The 15795-nt window shown below is 46.0% G+C and overlaps 1 protein-coding gene across 2 annotated transcripts in view; it reads right to left on the bottom strand.

Moving 5' to 3' along the window:
* The window catches only part of FHL2 (four and a half LIM domains 2), a 62579-nt gene that overhangs the window by 39568 nt on the left and 7216 nt on the right, over positions 1–15795 (bottom strand). The window contains exon 1 of one of the 2 annotated variants that reach the window (XM_049834063.1): positions 3575–3888. The exons of the other annotated variant lie outside the window; for it this stretch is intronic. The gene's annotated coding sequence lies outside the window, so the exon portion shown is untranslated. Of the gene's footprint in view, positions 1–3574; positions 3889–15795 lie in introns of those variants that run through there. 2 annotated transcript variants of the gene reach the window in all.

The raw sequence follows: 15795 nt of genomic DNA, 5'->3' as shown, positions 1-15795 counted from the left end.
GTCAATGGACTTCATGCATAGGAAATTAGGATACTCAGCATTTAAAAAATGGGATAAATGACAGAATAATGGGCTTCTGTGTGGTGGTATCTGTGGATTGTAGGTATTCCTGTTTTCGTATGGTAATCTCTAGGCTTGGCAGGCTTTGCTTCCCTAGCTGCGGACTACCAAAAAGGAGCACTAGTCAATGTTACCTACTTCCCTCTAACAGAAAGCATGCAAATTTCTAGTGAGACTTTGGTGAAAATCCGTTAAGCTTGACAGGGAATATGCTGATCTGGCTTTGTTTATGAAGTGTGTGAAACAATTTCTGTCCCCATGTCTGTGTCCATTCTACTCCCGTGACAATGAGGTTTGATAGTGTGCTTATTTTCCTTTTTTAAAGGAGAGTTTTCCTCTCATTTGTTGCGATATGGAAGTTTCACAGAGACAGCAGGGGAAAAAATACTATAAAAGAGAACCTGCACAACTGGCTTCACACAAAATGTTACTGAAAAGATAAAGTGAATTTGGGAGAAAATATTTTTTCTTCTAGCTCTTTCAGTTTTACTACTTGGTGGCATGTGTTAATGGTAGCCAGTAAATCAACCTGCAGCAGAAACTTTTTGAGTTTTATGAAGTTGATAGATTCCTTTAAAAGGTGCACGGTAGTGCTCCTTCCATGTTTGTGTCAGAGTGAGCTGAGCAAAACCAGGCAGAATTGCTCCAACTGCTTTCAGAAAAACTAGGACTCTGTGTAATATGACCTATGCTTCTCAAAGCTAATCAACGTTAGATGATGAACATTGTTGAAACAGCCTGAGACTTATCAGCATGAAACTGTACTCACGGTGATATAAAGCCAAAGATAAAATACTGCAGCCAGTAATAATTCATCTCGCTGAAAAACAACTGTGTCAGGGTGCCTGTGCTCTGGTTAGACAATACACAGCTACAAAAAAAGGGAAAACCGGTAAGAGAAAATGTGAAAATGAGCTTTGGTGGTGCAAAACTACACAAGTTTGCCACTATTAGAATTAGAAGGAAAAGGAGGAGATCTGAGCTTTGCTAATTATCAGTGGATGTTTCTAAGAAAAATCCCATTGATTTCAGCGGGGCCAGGATTTCACCCCCAAGTCAGTATTCACATTCCCTTCCTTCTCTGGTTTTCTTCCTTTTAAAATGGCCTTTTTCATTTTCGGTATTAAAGAAGTGTTTGAATGAGTCTGCCCCCTCCCAGCCTCTTGCCAGCTGCAATCAAAGGTCTGCCTTGTTCTGATGGCTTGCTGTTTGGAAGGGAAAAAGTAAAGTTATTCATCCATTAATCATATTTTCAAATGCTAGGTAAGAACAAAGTATTATTGTTGGAAAGACTGCCTTTAGAATGGGTTCATTTTGGGAACAGGCTTTGGGTCTTTTTGTTTTATTTCACTTTTAAATTCAAATCCAGTGAAAAATCCCTGCATTAGTATGTATGTTCCTGCATTTTTTTAAGCCAAAGATCTTTGGCCAACTTATTTTTTTTAAAAAACCCTAATGTTTTGCTGCGCATGATTGGAATGCTACTTCTGCTTCTTGCTTTTAAGAGGGGATACTGTCAATACATCAGTGGCGATACTTTAACACTAAGTGCCCAGCCAGAACGATTTTGTTATTTTTTATTGTTTTAGCCTGAGGCTTGGATGATAGACAAAGAATTTGAGGACATGAGAAAATTTCTAGTATGGGAGAAGTGAGACTACTCTATAAAAAAATATTTGTTTTGTACATGATTTCTTTATTGCACAATTTACTGTGGATTATTCCAAGATTTTGGAAAAAACAGACCAAAAGGAGCAGCGGGTCCGGCTAAGGCAGCAGCCAGCTCCCGCTGGTGGCCTGCTAAGAGTCAATGCTGTCCTCTCTGGTGGGACGAGCTACCTTTGGGCTCCAGCCAACTTACAAAACTCATCTCCCCGGTGCTGGGGAGCAGAAGATCGGAGCTCTGTGCAGATCTGAAGAGAGAAGACCACGGTCAGGTGGTGGGACTGTTACTGCTGGAGGGCAGAGAGACATGCTGAGATGCCGGCTGCGGTGTCTGAAGACATTAAGTCTTCCAAGGCATCCATGCAGGGACAGTAAGCCTTGAGATAAGATAGGGGTGTGTGCAGACAATTTGGCATTTTACGTGCCTTTTTTTCTTCCACTTCAGTTACGTGCTGTTCTTCACGGGTAAGGTGGAAGAGACCCCGAGAGACGGCCCGGGGACCGGACCCAACTTCTGCACGGCCACCAGCCTGATCAGCACCTGGTGTAAACACCCGCCTCTCAGCTAAAGTCGGTGGATTTCCAGCAGCTTTGGACCAACTAAGGACCTACCCTTTTGCCTTTGAAATCCTCACTTAGGGACTGAGCCCAGTCCCAACCAGTTTGAAGTGAGTTGACCTTTCCTACAAGCCTTGGCTTTGGGTTAGGTCTAAGGAGTCCGGCTCCCCAGGGGTGCCAGGGACTTGTGATCCTGTCAAAGTCCGTGGAGCAATGGTCTCTCAGTGTTTTGAAAAAAGAAAAAAAAAAAAAAAAAAAAAAAAAAGAAAAAAGCCTTCTTTCATTTAATTTCCTAAATAATGGAATAGTAAACAAACTCTGGTGAAAAATGTAATAGCTTTAGTTCTCGGGCTAAAAGTAAATTAATATTTCTTACCTTTGTGTCATACTTTGTGATCCTTGCATTAAAAAGCCTTTCGTTACAAGAATGTTTATATTAAAAATGCCTGTGTAAATGCATCCAAACAAATGTACACACATGCACAAACAATCTTATTTTTCCAAAGAGGTCGTCTTTTATTGGCTTCATTTGAAAATTAATGCTCTCATGAGATGAGGTTAAAAGTAATTTAATGTAACAATAGCCTGATAATTGGCATTTGGCAGTTATTGCTAATGCTATTTTACAGGCTAGTTCTGACAAATTCCTGCTTTGACACCCAGTTATGTTTCGGTGCTTTGCTTTCTTTTTCCTTTTCACACAGCTGCTGTAATCCATAACAAGTGATTGTTTAAACACGAAATCAGCAAGCATCGCCTGTAATTTGCCTTTCTTTCTTTCATGGCCATTAGGAAATGGTCTGAAAGAGGGGAAAAAAGTAAAATGTTCCTTCTGTCCTCTTTTTTTTTTCACTATCTATTCATTTCCCAAATATTCATCATAAAGAAGAAAATGCTGATAGAGGAGAAAAAAAAAAAAAACCTAATCAAAAGCTTTCTGGCTGAAGTCATTCAGTTTGCTATTCAAACAGGAAAGTGTCTATAGTTAGACATGGTTGTGTTCCTTGAGAACATGAAAACATGACAGCGTATTATTAGTGCAGAAACTAAAGAGCAGCTGTTAGTTAGCACCTGGTTCCCAACAGCAGACTGGAAATACAAAGAGACACGCTCCTATATGTGCCCTGGTAGCAAGAAGGGAACAAACATCTTAAAATCCACTCTTCCCCTAAGAAAGCAGCGCTCCCCTCAGGATATCTACCCAGAGCCCTGAGAAATCATTGCAAAGGGAAAGCGAAAAGGAGAAAAAGGCCCAAAGGACGGTGAAAACCAAACCAAGGCACTGCCTTACCTTGCTGCAGCTCGGTGCTGCCTCTGCTTGTGAGCCCGCAAACGAGAGAGGACGGGGACTCGCTGCTTTATCGAATTGCCCAAACTATGTGTTTAGTAATTAGGCGTTTGTGCTTCGGATGAGCTATAAATATAGTGTCTCCAAAGTACCAGCCATCCGCAGGAGATAAGGACCGCAGCACCTCCGTGCTACCAGCCTTTTAAGGTTTCGTAGCTAGAGCGGTATGAAGAAAGGGCTGCCGAGCTCCTGAGCAGCCCTGGCCCTTCGCTCTGCTCCGTTTGGGAGTGTCTGGTCTTAAAATACACTCACCTGCTATAGGGAGGTCCTGCGAGGAGCAGGGCGATATTTCAGGGCTTGATATTTTGGCTGAGCTAGGAGCAACTCTAATCTCTCTATCAGATTAGCTGTCGGGGCTCTGGGATTGACAGAAACACCCTAGGAAATGCCGACTGCTTTGCAGATCTAAACAAACTCCAGCTGCCCTTCGCCTGCCTGTCTGTCCATCCCAGGTGTGCAGCCTTGTGGCAGGGGAGCCCGTGTCTCGGGTCCTGCCTCGTTTTACCCCTGCACCTCCTCGTGCCCGTCCTCCCATTCCACAGCCAAAACCCCAGTGACTTCAGAGACTAGCCTGAGGTCACGAAATAAATCTGCGTGGGCAGGAGCTTGCTCACCGCCCGGTGTGATGCCGGGTGAGGAGGATGCTCGTACATGGAAGGAGCGAGAGATTAGAGGTGGAAAAAAGCTTTTCCAGCAGCTCCCGTGGGCAGCTTCTTGCTGGCTCTGGAGGAAAACGTGCCCGAGCAAGGCTCGGCGCAGAGCGGGGGGTTACAACCTGCCCACCTCCTTGCCAGTGCTGGGTCCTGCTCTGCATTTCAATGTGCTTCTGCAGAGAAAGCTGCGGCAGAGACACAGCCCTTGATACGAAGTTCAACTATTTTAAGGTGGTTTTTTTTAAGGGGAGGAAAAGGAAAATCTCTCTTTACAACAGGGAGGTGAAGAAATAGCATTGGGCAGCCTCCACGTGCAGGGAAATTACTCTCTTTTACACAGCAGCATACTTCTCTGAAGAAATACTGTGCTGTTGAACTGAGATTGCCAGTTGTTCCTCCTCCTGACCGAAGCAGGAGTATTTGCTGAGGGATTTGATTTCTTTGCTGGGTTTATTTATTAATTCCACGGTCCTGAAGACACCCCCCCCCCCCCCCATTCCCTTAATCTCTCTCTTCTCTTCAGAGTGCCGGTCGAGCAATAGTCTTTAGGAGATAGCGTCACCTCCCAGCTTGTCTCAGCTCGTTCGGATAGCAAGCATGGGTCAAGCCCTGGAGACTGGATACTAACACAAACCATGTGCCAGGTTTTCTGACGTGACAAATTGATTTATGGTTTGACATGGAGCCCAGTCAGGTTTTACGGTTTTAAGTCCAAGCCAATGAGAAGTTGGCATCTGAAGGGTTCATCCTAACATAAAAAAGCTCATAACAGCACGTCCTCGGCCCCTGCCAAGCAAGATGATTTGACAGCTTGAGTCAAGTCTCTTGGAACAAATGACTTGCACGCATCTCCTTTCGTCCACGCAGAAATGCCCAGCTTCCAAGCACCGTTGACAAGGAGCGTGGCCTAGAGACTTAAGTTAGGGAGATAAGAGAAATAACCCACAGATTTGTGATGAAAATATTGTTCATCCTAGAGCTAGCGGTCTTTTGCCACATGATCCTTTAGCTGCCATGTAAACAGCTCTTTCTCACTTCCCAGAACAATAAACAGTTATGAAAAGCTGTATAAGCAGCAAAAATGTGGTAGTTAGGACTTATGTTTGGACAGCTCTGGAAAGCCACAACCTTTTCATGTTAGCCATTTTTTTTGTTTGCATGATTGAAAGGTCCGGTGATGTTGTAGAAATAACCTGGATAAAAGATGGTTGTCCCCAGCCCAGGATGTTCTGGGCACGAACGACATGTTTAATCCCCAGGTGTCAGCCCGATTACAGAGCACATTAGGATCTGGTGTAAACATCGAGCAACTGGGGACCAGCTTGGGGTAAAGGTGGCCTCCCAGCACACTTCACCTAACTACTTGAGAAGGTGGATTACAGATCTGTTAATGCAAACACTACTGCTTTTCTCGCTGAAAAAAAGCAAATGTCCTGTAAAGCTGGTTGTCCCCCCCGTCCCTCTAAATTGTCCCAGTTTCATTTGGGATATTGCTTTACTCTTTGATGAGGCTCACCGGGGAAAGGAGGGCTCCTTGAAAAAGGGTGCCATCAGAAGGCTAAAGCGTAAGCGACAAGTCAGGCTGCTAACGATGGAGGAGAAGTATTCCTGCAGGTGTTTTCTGGGAGCAGAGACATCTCCGGGCTTCTCAGCTTTATAGCAGCGTTGGAATTTAGCCCTTTAAAAAGAGGGGCTGAAGTGCTCTGGCCCAAAGCAGTGGGGCATGGCAGGCCCTTTTGCCATGGGTCTGCGGCACCGGAGCCAGCCCCGCTGCTCCCATGGCTAAGGCACAGGGAGGAGGCAAAGCAAGAATTTCAGCCAATTCTCTGCTCCAAGGCAACGGGAGGTGCGTGTGCTAGAAGGGCTGCTTTCTGAGCTTTCGGAACGGCAAAGGAAATGCTGCAAGTTTTAAGCACAGCACCCTGTGGAAACGAGACCAAGGTCCCCTTACCTCTTCGTTTACACTAAGGTTAGGAGTTTTATCACTGATCAGGATCCACCCCATCATTCTCTGCAAGTCACAGAAGATGCCAGACTGGGGGCATCCAAGAAGGATGTAAAACTTCAGGATAGCTTTAAAACCCCCAAAATCTCACCAGCTTGCACTGGTACTACCTTTTCCAAAGGAAGAGTTCTACTGACAGATAGTCATGGGAATCTGACCTCGCTGTCCTGACATTTGTGTTCCTGGTAGGTAGCACAGGGACTAAAACCATGTTATGATGTTGTTGAGCCTTTAATCTAATTTGGAGGATTTAGAGGTAGGTTCTGTACATATGATATTGACTGCCAGAGACTTAGCAGCAGAGCCAAAGGGGAAGAGGGAGCCTGTGGAGATTTTGCTGGTAGTCAATATTTTGCAAACACTTTACACTCCGGCCCTGGCATTGAGGAAGATGGGATTAGCTTTTGCCGTTATGAACTGGAGATTTGGATGTGCTAGCGACCCATCAGCCCGTGTCCTTCTTCTAGCCCTTCGCAGCCACAGGTCACACCAGTACCTTCCAGATAAGACGCTTGCACATAAAACCCCAAACCCAGCCGCCCCGCACCTGGAGGAAAAGCATTTAACAAACACTGACCCCCATGCAAACCTGCGGGCACACAGCCTTTTGCCAGGAGGCACGAGCATCAGGAGCATTGCACATCTTCAGACCTCCCCATGCCAGTGAAAATCCTCACAACAGGCAGCTTTTGGGCTCCGGCACCGGCAGCCTCAGGGATGCCAGTGACCTCCAGGCTCCTGAGGATGGAGGAGAACCTGGAGAATCCCAACCCCAGGTCCCTCTCAGCGGGTGGTTGTCCTCTCTGCCACCACCGTGCCCAGGCTCTGGAGCACAGGCGAGGTGGAGGTGCCTTCACACGAAGCAGCAAAACACGTGTGATTTCCAAGGGCTTCATCTCTGCCCGGCTTCCCCTCCCGCCCTGTGTTTTGAGCCAAGGTTCCGAGAAGATGTCATCGCCGCAAAGATAGGCGCAGGCTTGAGAGCGGGCTGAAACGCTCGCAGCCCTGTGACCTCCGTGTTTTCCACGGGCACTGTCATCAGCAGTTCACCTCACCTACATTTTGCCATCCAAAGCTGGCATCTGGTGTAAGCCGGTTATCTGCGTGATTTCTTTGGTGGGTGGAGGTGCCTATCTCCCGCTGCTGAGGAGGAGAGATGACGACTATCTCCTGGAGGAGAGGAGATGACTCACACCAGGCAGCCAAATTCTGGTGACTGAAGGTATGAGAAATGCCCCTTACTCAGCGTGAGATGCCCTCGCTGTGTGTAGTGTGCCACAAAAATCCCTGCGTTGGGCCAGATGTAGGTTAGCCTAGCCCATTTTCTTACCTCCAGCAATGGCCAATAGTTCATGCTTGGGAATATATATTCCCCAGAACAGTTTCCTGAATTCCCAGAAGTTTTGGTTTGGGGACTCTCTGAGACAGAAGCAAACTATATTTAATGACCTTGATGGATTTATTTTTTTTTTTTCTTCTTTTCCTTTTCTTTCCATGAATTTCTCCAGCTGTTTCTGAACCCAAATGCTCAGGGTGTTTGGTCCATCCCATGCCCAGTCTCTGCAGCTTGCACCCCCCAGGTGTGGGGGCTGGCGGAGGCTCAGAGCACAGGCAGGAGCATTCTTTCCAGCACAAACAATACCACGTTGGGGTAAATGATGCAGATGAGCCTTAGACTAAAAATTCAGGCACCCAACTCTCCAAAACCTCTGAACCCAAACTTTGCATGGAAAACCTAGGGAGTCTTCCCCTTTCTCCCCCTCTCCATCCCGCTCACATGGGAGGAGATGAATCCCATCCCCAGGCTGCACTGCTGCCTTTTTGCCCCTACTTTATGGCCCTATATCTGAGGGTTTATCTTGCAAATCTAGTAACACAGCCCTGACAAACGCCCTGAGTAATGAGAGCACTGGATAGTGCGTCTTTAGCCAGAGGGACCTCTGTATATATTATCAGAGTGCAAATAAAGTTGGAAAAGCAGGAATCATTTCTTCTTCACTTCATTTATCTGCCCAGCAAATGCTACAGCTCACAAAAGGCCACTGCTCTTAGCAGCTGTTTCGTGGCCCCACCTCTGCCCTTTCCCATTTTGGCTGAAATACTCGTTCAGTTCGCTGTAGCTGCTGTTTTTGGATCATGCTAAGACTTCTTCAGTCCGAAACTAATTCTACCCTCATAACCCACCAAACTAAGTCCTGATAAAGCTAAGCAGGCTTCGCTTAACAGCAAGCTGAGATATAACTATTTGTGGGTTGCAGTGACAAAGGTATCCAAGTGATTGCCTGGGTTCAAAGCAGATGAGAGGAACAATCCCAGTAACACCGAATTTTGGTGCCCTATTTGCACAGTCACCTGCCTGTTTAAATTAATATCTTTACCCCACTGTACCTAAGTCCACCAGTGAGTACGAGTACATGTGCAAAAGAAACTTTCAGGACTCCTTTTAGAAAAGAGGTATTTTCTCATGAGATTACTGTTATCTGAGAGAAGTACAGCGCTGCAACCTCAGCAGCAAGAGTTGGGAATTGCCACTAGCAAAATTAAGCGAGCAAGAGCCCAATCTGCTTCGCCTGCCCCCAGGTACAAAAGTGCTTATATAGATAAGGAATTTCAGCCTAAGCAGTTTTATTTTGGCATGCATAAGAGACTAAAGCAGACTTTTGTAATAGAAGCTGTGGATTGCCTTAGGCATAGGTGTAATCGCCAGCCCACCCATAAGCCATAATAATAATAATCCCAGCTCTGACATTAATTCATTGTGTGACCTTGGACATGACACTCACATCCACATTATCAAACCTGGCAAGTGCATGCAAGTCTCACTGAAGGACAGAGGAGCTGCAAGTGCCAAGCACTTTAAAAAAAATCAAATTAAGCTCCCTGGGGCTCAGGTTTCCCATTTATAGGGGAAACTATGAGAGAGATCATTGCTGAGAACAAGATCTGAAAAATACACCGAGATCATAAAAAACCCCCAACCCTTAGCAGACTAAGAATTTCCCAGACCTGCACAGCCATTAGAAGGATCCTGCTGGCAGGAGCACTTTTCCCAGCAAAAATCGCCAAGAGTGGCTGTGATAGCCCTTTCCCTACGTATTCTGCCTCAGGGTTCATGCTGGGTGGGGGACACATGGTCTCAAGAAGAGGTGCACCCCAAAATTGTCCTGTCTGCACACACTGCATCACAGTCAATAGGCTGCTCTTAGGACATATTAAGTAGGACTTCAGTTGTAAAACAACTATAATATTATACTACCTTCAAAGGCATTTCCCAAACCAGCACAGAAATAGAAACTAGGATAATGCAGCTGGCAGTGGTGATAAATCTAAAATCTTGCATAAAATGTTTAAGCCTTGTATCATCTCTGCACACTGCGGAGTAGGACAGTGGCCCCCCCTTTTTGGCATTGCCTGGGTGTACGCCTGATGGCTCAGGTTAGCCTGCTGAAGGCCATCGTGTGCAACTTGAAGCAAGCCCAGCAATATTAAAAAGTTATGTTTATAAAGAGCAGCTGTTGGTGTTACGGTGTATATCCTTCCCCTGGAGACATAGTCAGCTGCGTAACTGGTAACTCGATCTTTGCTAGTGGTTTGTTGCCTTGCTGATAGAAGTGCAGCCCGGGGCTACCACGGACCTTTTAGGCCATTTAGCACAATGTGAAAAATTTCACCGTAGAGCCTACATTAGCCTGGACGCAAGTGCCAAAATTAATGTCAAACCTGACACCTACTTGTTCCCCTCACCCAGATCCTGTACGTGACTATGATGAGCCTCAAACGCTTGTTTTCTCTCTTCGATGAGTCACTGATTTGCCTCTTTTCTCATCCATGACATAAAAAGCCTTCACCTGATTGTATTAATACTTTATCTGTTTCAGTGATGACTTTTCGTGAGAGCTCACAGGGATTTTGCTGGTGGCTGAAAAAAGCTATGAGTATTAAAACTGGCACCCTAATTTTATGGCCAAGTTTGACAGAGAACATGACATTTACCAGGAGGACAGCTCTTTATGGTACCTCAGTTAAATGACAGTGCTACTTCTGTCGTTATCAGAGCTGCTCAGATTTTTCAGAAATTATTCAAAAACAAATAATCAATTCTATGGCCATGCATTAATTTGGAAGCCTTGACAGACATGTTTAGCCATTAAGTTGTCAGAGCGCCGAAACCAAAACCAAGGCATGCTGAAGAAGGAAGCGACATGTCTTTGCTATGTGTGTCTTGTCAGCTGAGACTAGCTAAATTGTTAGTTACACACTGATCAAAATACACAAAGAGCTCTCTGATTTTCAGATTGTTGGGAAAAAATACACAGTGCCTTTTTCATGCTTTAAAAAGATACGCTTACATACAATATAACTGAAGGATAGTGAGATTAGAGTCTTCATCATGCAAAATCTGCATTCTGTTTTTGCACATGTCCTGACTAAAGAATTTGCTGATCTTTTCCTAATTGCCACCTGTACGCCTCATAAAAACCACCATCCGATGTAATACTAGACCACCTTAGCATTACCATAATTTTCTTTGCGTTTCTTTCCATATTGCACCCTCTCTTCTCCTGTCAGCTCTTACGGCTGGCACGCCGCATCTCCCCCCCGCCCCCCGTTTCTTTTCTGCCCCGGGCACCTGCGGTCTCGGCAGTGTGTTCTGCCAACCTCCCCTCTCCACTCCAGCCACAAAACCCGCAAGCTAATCCTCTCAATCTCTGCCTCCTTAACATCCTTGCCACCACTTCTTTCCCCTCAAGGTTTAGCAGGTGTTTCCTCAAAACATCTGCACTTTTCCCCCTTCGCCGCATTCCCCCCCCACATCTCCCCGCTTAACTTTATCTCCCTACGGCGCGTTATTCCTCTTCGCTTGCAGCTGACAAATGTTCTCGCGCTATTCCTCACCTGTCAAGCCCCGCACGAGGGTACGCGTCTGGCACCGTTTTGGCAGGGCACGCCAAACCGAGACGAGTTGTTGTTTTACGGCTCCTCTGCCGTGCCGGAGCACGGCCCTGCCTCGCAAACTGGAGTCTTGTGGAAAGCAGTTCAAATCGATAAATCACCCAGACACGCAAAGGTTATGCCCGGCACCAGCGATAAGGGCAGCTGCTGAGCGTAGCCCAAGCATCTCTTGGAAAACACTTCTGTAAACAAATCTGCTGTTGAAGTTCTGGGCACAAACGTTAAATGTTCTGGAGGGCACCCTGCCAAGATGGAGATGAGAGGTTCACACCTCGCTTTGATCTGTGATTGCAATAAGCTTGGCTCCCTCTCAGCAGGCAGCAGTGCTTCTTTCTATCTTTTAGGAAGAATGAGCTCTTTCGCAAGAGCCTGTAGAGAAGGCGGCATTTTTCTGCATCCCTGCCTGAGCCGCGGGCATCGCCCATGGTTTGCAATTGAGCATGGACCTGAAGAGGTTCAATAGTTGCCAAAACTAAAAAAGTATATAAAAAAAATGCCTCATGGCATTGAAGAGTCTAGAACAAAGGGAAAGCAACAAGTAGAAAGAAAGAGAAGTTGTTATCTCTGCCTTGCATGCTGAAATGCTTTTAGGGCATTCAAGTCTGTGCATCATCACAACAAATCCTAAAACAACACCAGAACCTGGACCTATGGGCTCTCTGGCTCTGATCCTGCTTTGGTCCCGATGTATCCTTGTGTAAAGGAAGGGCTCCAGAGACAACTTGGACTTCTAGAGATCAAATTTTTAGAAAAACAAATATTGAACCATACAGAAACACAAGAATTTCATTAATAGAATCTAATAGGTTAGGGGAGGTTATACCTTAAAAAAAAGAAAAAATCTGAGTGCTGCAGAAGAGGCATGAATCTCCATTTACTCTACGGCTAGGTACCAAACCAGCACAGAGGTGTCTGCTTCTCTGCAAAGCTGCAAGATGTTTCCAGGATGGCTTGTGCAGCGCCATGGAAGAGCATTGGTAGGAGCTCACCTGAGCACTTAACCAGCTCAGCTGCTCTATTCTTTCCCCTGGTTTATGGCATCCAGACCTAACCTGAAATGATTAAGGACCCAAAGCTGAGCTCTGTGATGGGCCCTTCCCATGAGACCTCTCATTATCCCCAGGGGAGAAACCCCTCACTCCCCAACCCTTGCTGCAGCTTCTTTCCAAGGCTGCCAGCCCAGGAGGAGCCCCTCCACAGTCATAGTGCCACCAAACGTGATGTAAACTCGCTTCCCTGTCTATAAAAGAGGGTTTCACCACCTCCATTACACATGCTGGCTCGGGGCAGGAGGAGGAGGAAGATGTGGTAGAGGAGGCCCAGGGGATCCCAGGAACACGTCTCCCAAAGTCCCCGTTCTGACCCAGTTGCATTAAAGGACTTAGTAGAGGAGCCTTTCGAATGTGTGACCTATGCTGCTATGACGGAAAATGGTTTGCGTCATCTCTCAACGTGACTGTCAGTAACAGAGCATTTCTGCTCCTTTTCAAACACGGTATCATGCTAGCAGCTCAAATTGCTCGGCTTTTTCTTGGTAGCTCGGTAGATTTGAATGCCAGCATCTTATCAAGGACAACCCTCCTGCATAACACTGGCCAGCCGGCACTGCTTGTGCAAAGCAAAATAACCTGTACGTCAAAATCATTCTTCACAGGGGTGAGATCAGGTTAATGTCAAACAACCCAAGTTCATTCCTCCTGGTGTTAATGTGACAGCGACAGGTATGTCTACAGCCCTTACAAAAGAAGTAAAGACTTTTGCCATCAGCGGCCAGTTGTGAAACTTTGTAAGTGAAGATGGGCACTAGTGTCACATATGGGATCTAAACACAGGGACTGCTTGATGCAAAGCATTGGCTAACATGGATCCTGGATTTGGGAGAACAGATGGAAAATAAAACTGTGTTAATAGAATATGCAGTATGATAAATGACTTTTGGTTTTAATGTTTTCCAAAATTTTCTCATCCAGTACATCCATACCTTCAAAGGAAGAAAAGGCCCTCACGGGGTATTGCAGGGCATTGTTCATACCAAGCATGTTCATGTCATTGTTACCCTGAAATAATTTGGTTACCATTAATTCTTGTCTCGATGCAGCCAAGATCTAATTCACTACATGCATTATCACTGTTTATATGTTTTTATCTACTACGATTGTTAGCTTATGCATATATATGAGCTGGTGTTTTGAGTGTATAAAGAATTAATGCAAGGAGGCTTGAACCCTGCTCTGCCTTTGAGGAGAAGCTTTCCTTCACAGTCAGCATGCATTAAGGTAAGCACCAGGATGGTGAGATTTTTTTCCCTGTCTGGGCAGAAGATCCCACCTATCCAGCAGGCACCAACACTTCTCAGGCCAGGTGATGGCATGAATGGCAGAGGTGTGAGGGGGACCTGAAACATCCCAGGGGAGAAAAGAGATGTGCAAGGACATACATGTCCCTGAATCAACATCCCTTCGATGAAATACATGCTGTGGACCAGGTCTCGCTTAAAGACAAGTTTCCAGCTGAAAGGTATATAAGCATGCTGAGAGCGTTTTAACTGGATAAAACAGAGAACAGTTAGAATAATCTATCTGCAGCTGTAAGTTTTCTTTTATTTCTGCACAGCTGCCTCTAAATAAGGAGACCATAGTGCTGATCTTTGGATTCCTGAATAAATTCATTCCTTACTTTATCTTCAAGCCTGTCTGGTGGTAGGAGTGATTTAAGGATAACTGGCAAACCACCGTCATTCCATTCCCAGAGAAGCGATGATTCACGTGAAGGGGGTGTTGGACCATTCTCCTAGAAAAGATACAAAGCCAGAGGCAGCCAGATGTTTCTCCCCAAGTTGCATGGGACATTTTGAAAGTTGATAACGAGGCTTGGAAAGGAAGTCTTCTTGGGACAGAGTCTGTCTCTGGAAATCTAGGAAAGTGCCTCAACATGGAGTCTCCAGCAAGACGGTGGTGCGAGGGGTGGCTGAATCTGGTGAGCTTCGGGATGTAGGTGAGGCTGCTCTAGCTCCAGGTTCAGGGGTCCAGCCTGTGGCGAGGCTGAGCATGTATTCCCGATAGGCAAACACACACAATATGCACATCACCGGTCACACGGATCAGCACAAAGAGGAATCGGTGCCTTTATCGGCACAGCCAGCGCTCGCACAAACATGAGCAGCGCTGACAGCCCCATCCTGTTCCCCCTTTCTGGGGGATCAGGATTGAAGCCCACTACTGGGATATACACGCAATGTATGGTCACTTCAGGAGCTGGTCATAGACACCGTGTCTTCTAGTTGGCACCTAGCTCCCGGTCTCTTCCAGCTGCCGGCACTTGGACCTATGAGCCCTGGAGGTTTGTGATCCCCCTCTGGGTGCTGGTACTCTCTAATCCTACTAGTCTGGTCTGAAGTCTGGTAGCACTCACACAAAATGACTCAGGACAGAGAATGCACCCTCACAGAAGCCGGTTAGAAATAGGATTTAGTGAGAATACAGGATAGGTGGTGGGGATGAAGCACAGGACTCAGTCAAGCAAGTCTATACCCAACTGGGCCCTTTTATCTCATTTTCCCCTCTATTTCCTCATGTTTGTCACCCCCCAACTCATCTTGATGCCTCCATTTTTCCACCTCTGGTCCTTCCCATAAGCATCCCTTACTCAGACTCACACATTTCCACAGTCTCCTGAAAACATCCTATAAGAAATTTCATACAATCCTGTGCCTACCATGCCAAGTCCTGCATCCTGGTAGGCAGTATCTCCCTTTCCCGTGCATGGCTGTCTGACCCATGTGGCTGTCTCATCACGGGGTCTTTCACACCGGTAATGGTCTAATCCTTCTCCTTTGATGGTTGTAGGGAGTTGCTGGTTCAGTGGGTTTTCACTGCTCGGGTCACTAGGCTACCTCCATCCGTCATTGATCCTTGCTGGTCATCATTGATCCTTGCTGGTCATAACTGCTTGCCCTTTAGTCACATAACATATAGAAACTTAACGTTGCTCTTTGGGTGGCTAGTAAAAGTAAAGGCCAAGCAGAGCTTCACATAGGGAGCCATGCTGTCTTGGCACGCCTGGCTGCACAGAGGATGTCTAAACCACGTAAAAATGCTTCTTCAGCACAGAGGAATAGCTGGATCTCCAGCTCTCCTTGCATGCGTAAGAAAGTTTGTGCAAGTGATCTTGATGGTTTCCATCTTGGAGCGTCCAACTTGAAATAGGTGAAAGGAGCGCAATTTCTAGAGGATTCGGATGCTAACGAAATTCAGTCCTCTGAAAGCTTCAGCTTCACGCAGAACAGAGTCTACCCCCTTCCCTGAAAGCAGAAGTGCCACATTCATCCTCACCATCTCTGCCTCAGATACTCCTGGAACTGAAATAACCCTGGTTGCCATAATTTAATTAAACTATTGGTTTGAAATGTCTGAGTGTTGTATTGAGACTGTGTGGAAAATATGAGCACAAATAATTGCATTAGCTAGGCATAATGAGACAGCTTGCAGTGTAAGACTAGAAAGGCCAATGTTCAGTACGATCCAAGCTGACAAATCCTGAGATTATAGCATTAA

This window comes from Accipiter gentilis, chromosome 31, assembly GCF_929443795.1.
Source record: "Accipiter gentilis chromosome 31, bAccGen1.1, whole genome shotgun sequence".
NCBI classification, from domain to species: domain Eukaryota; kingdom Metazoa; phylum Chordata; class Aves; order Accipitriformes; family Accipitridae; genus Astur; species Astur gentilis.
This window is presented reverse-complemented; position numbering and strand designations above follow the sequence as displayed.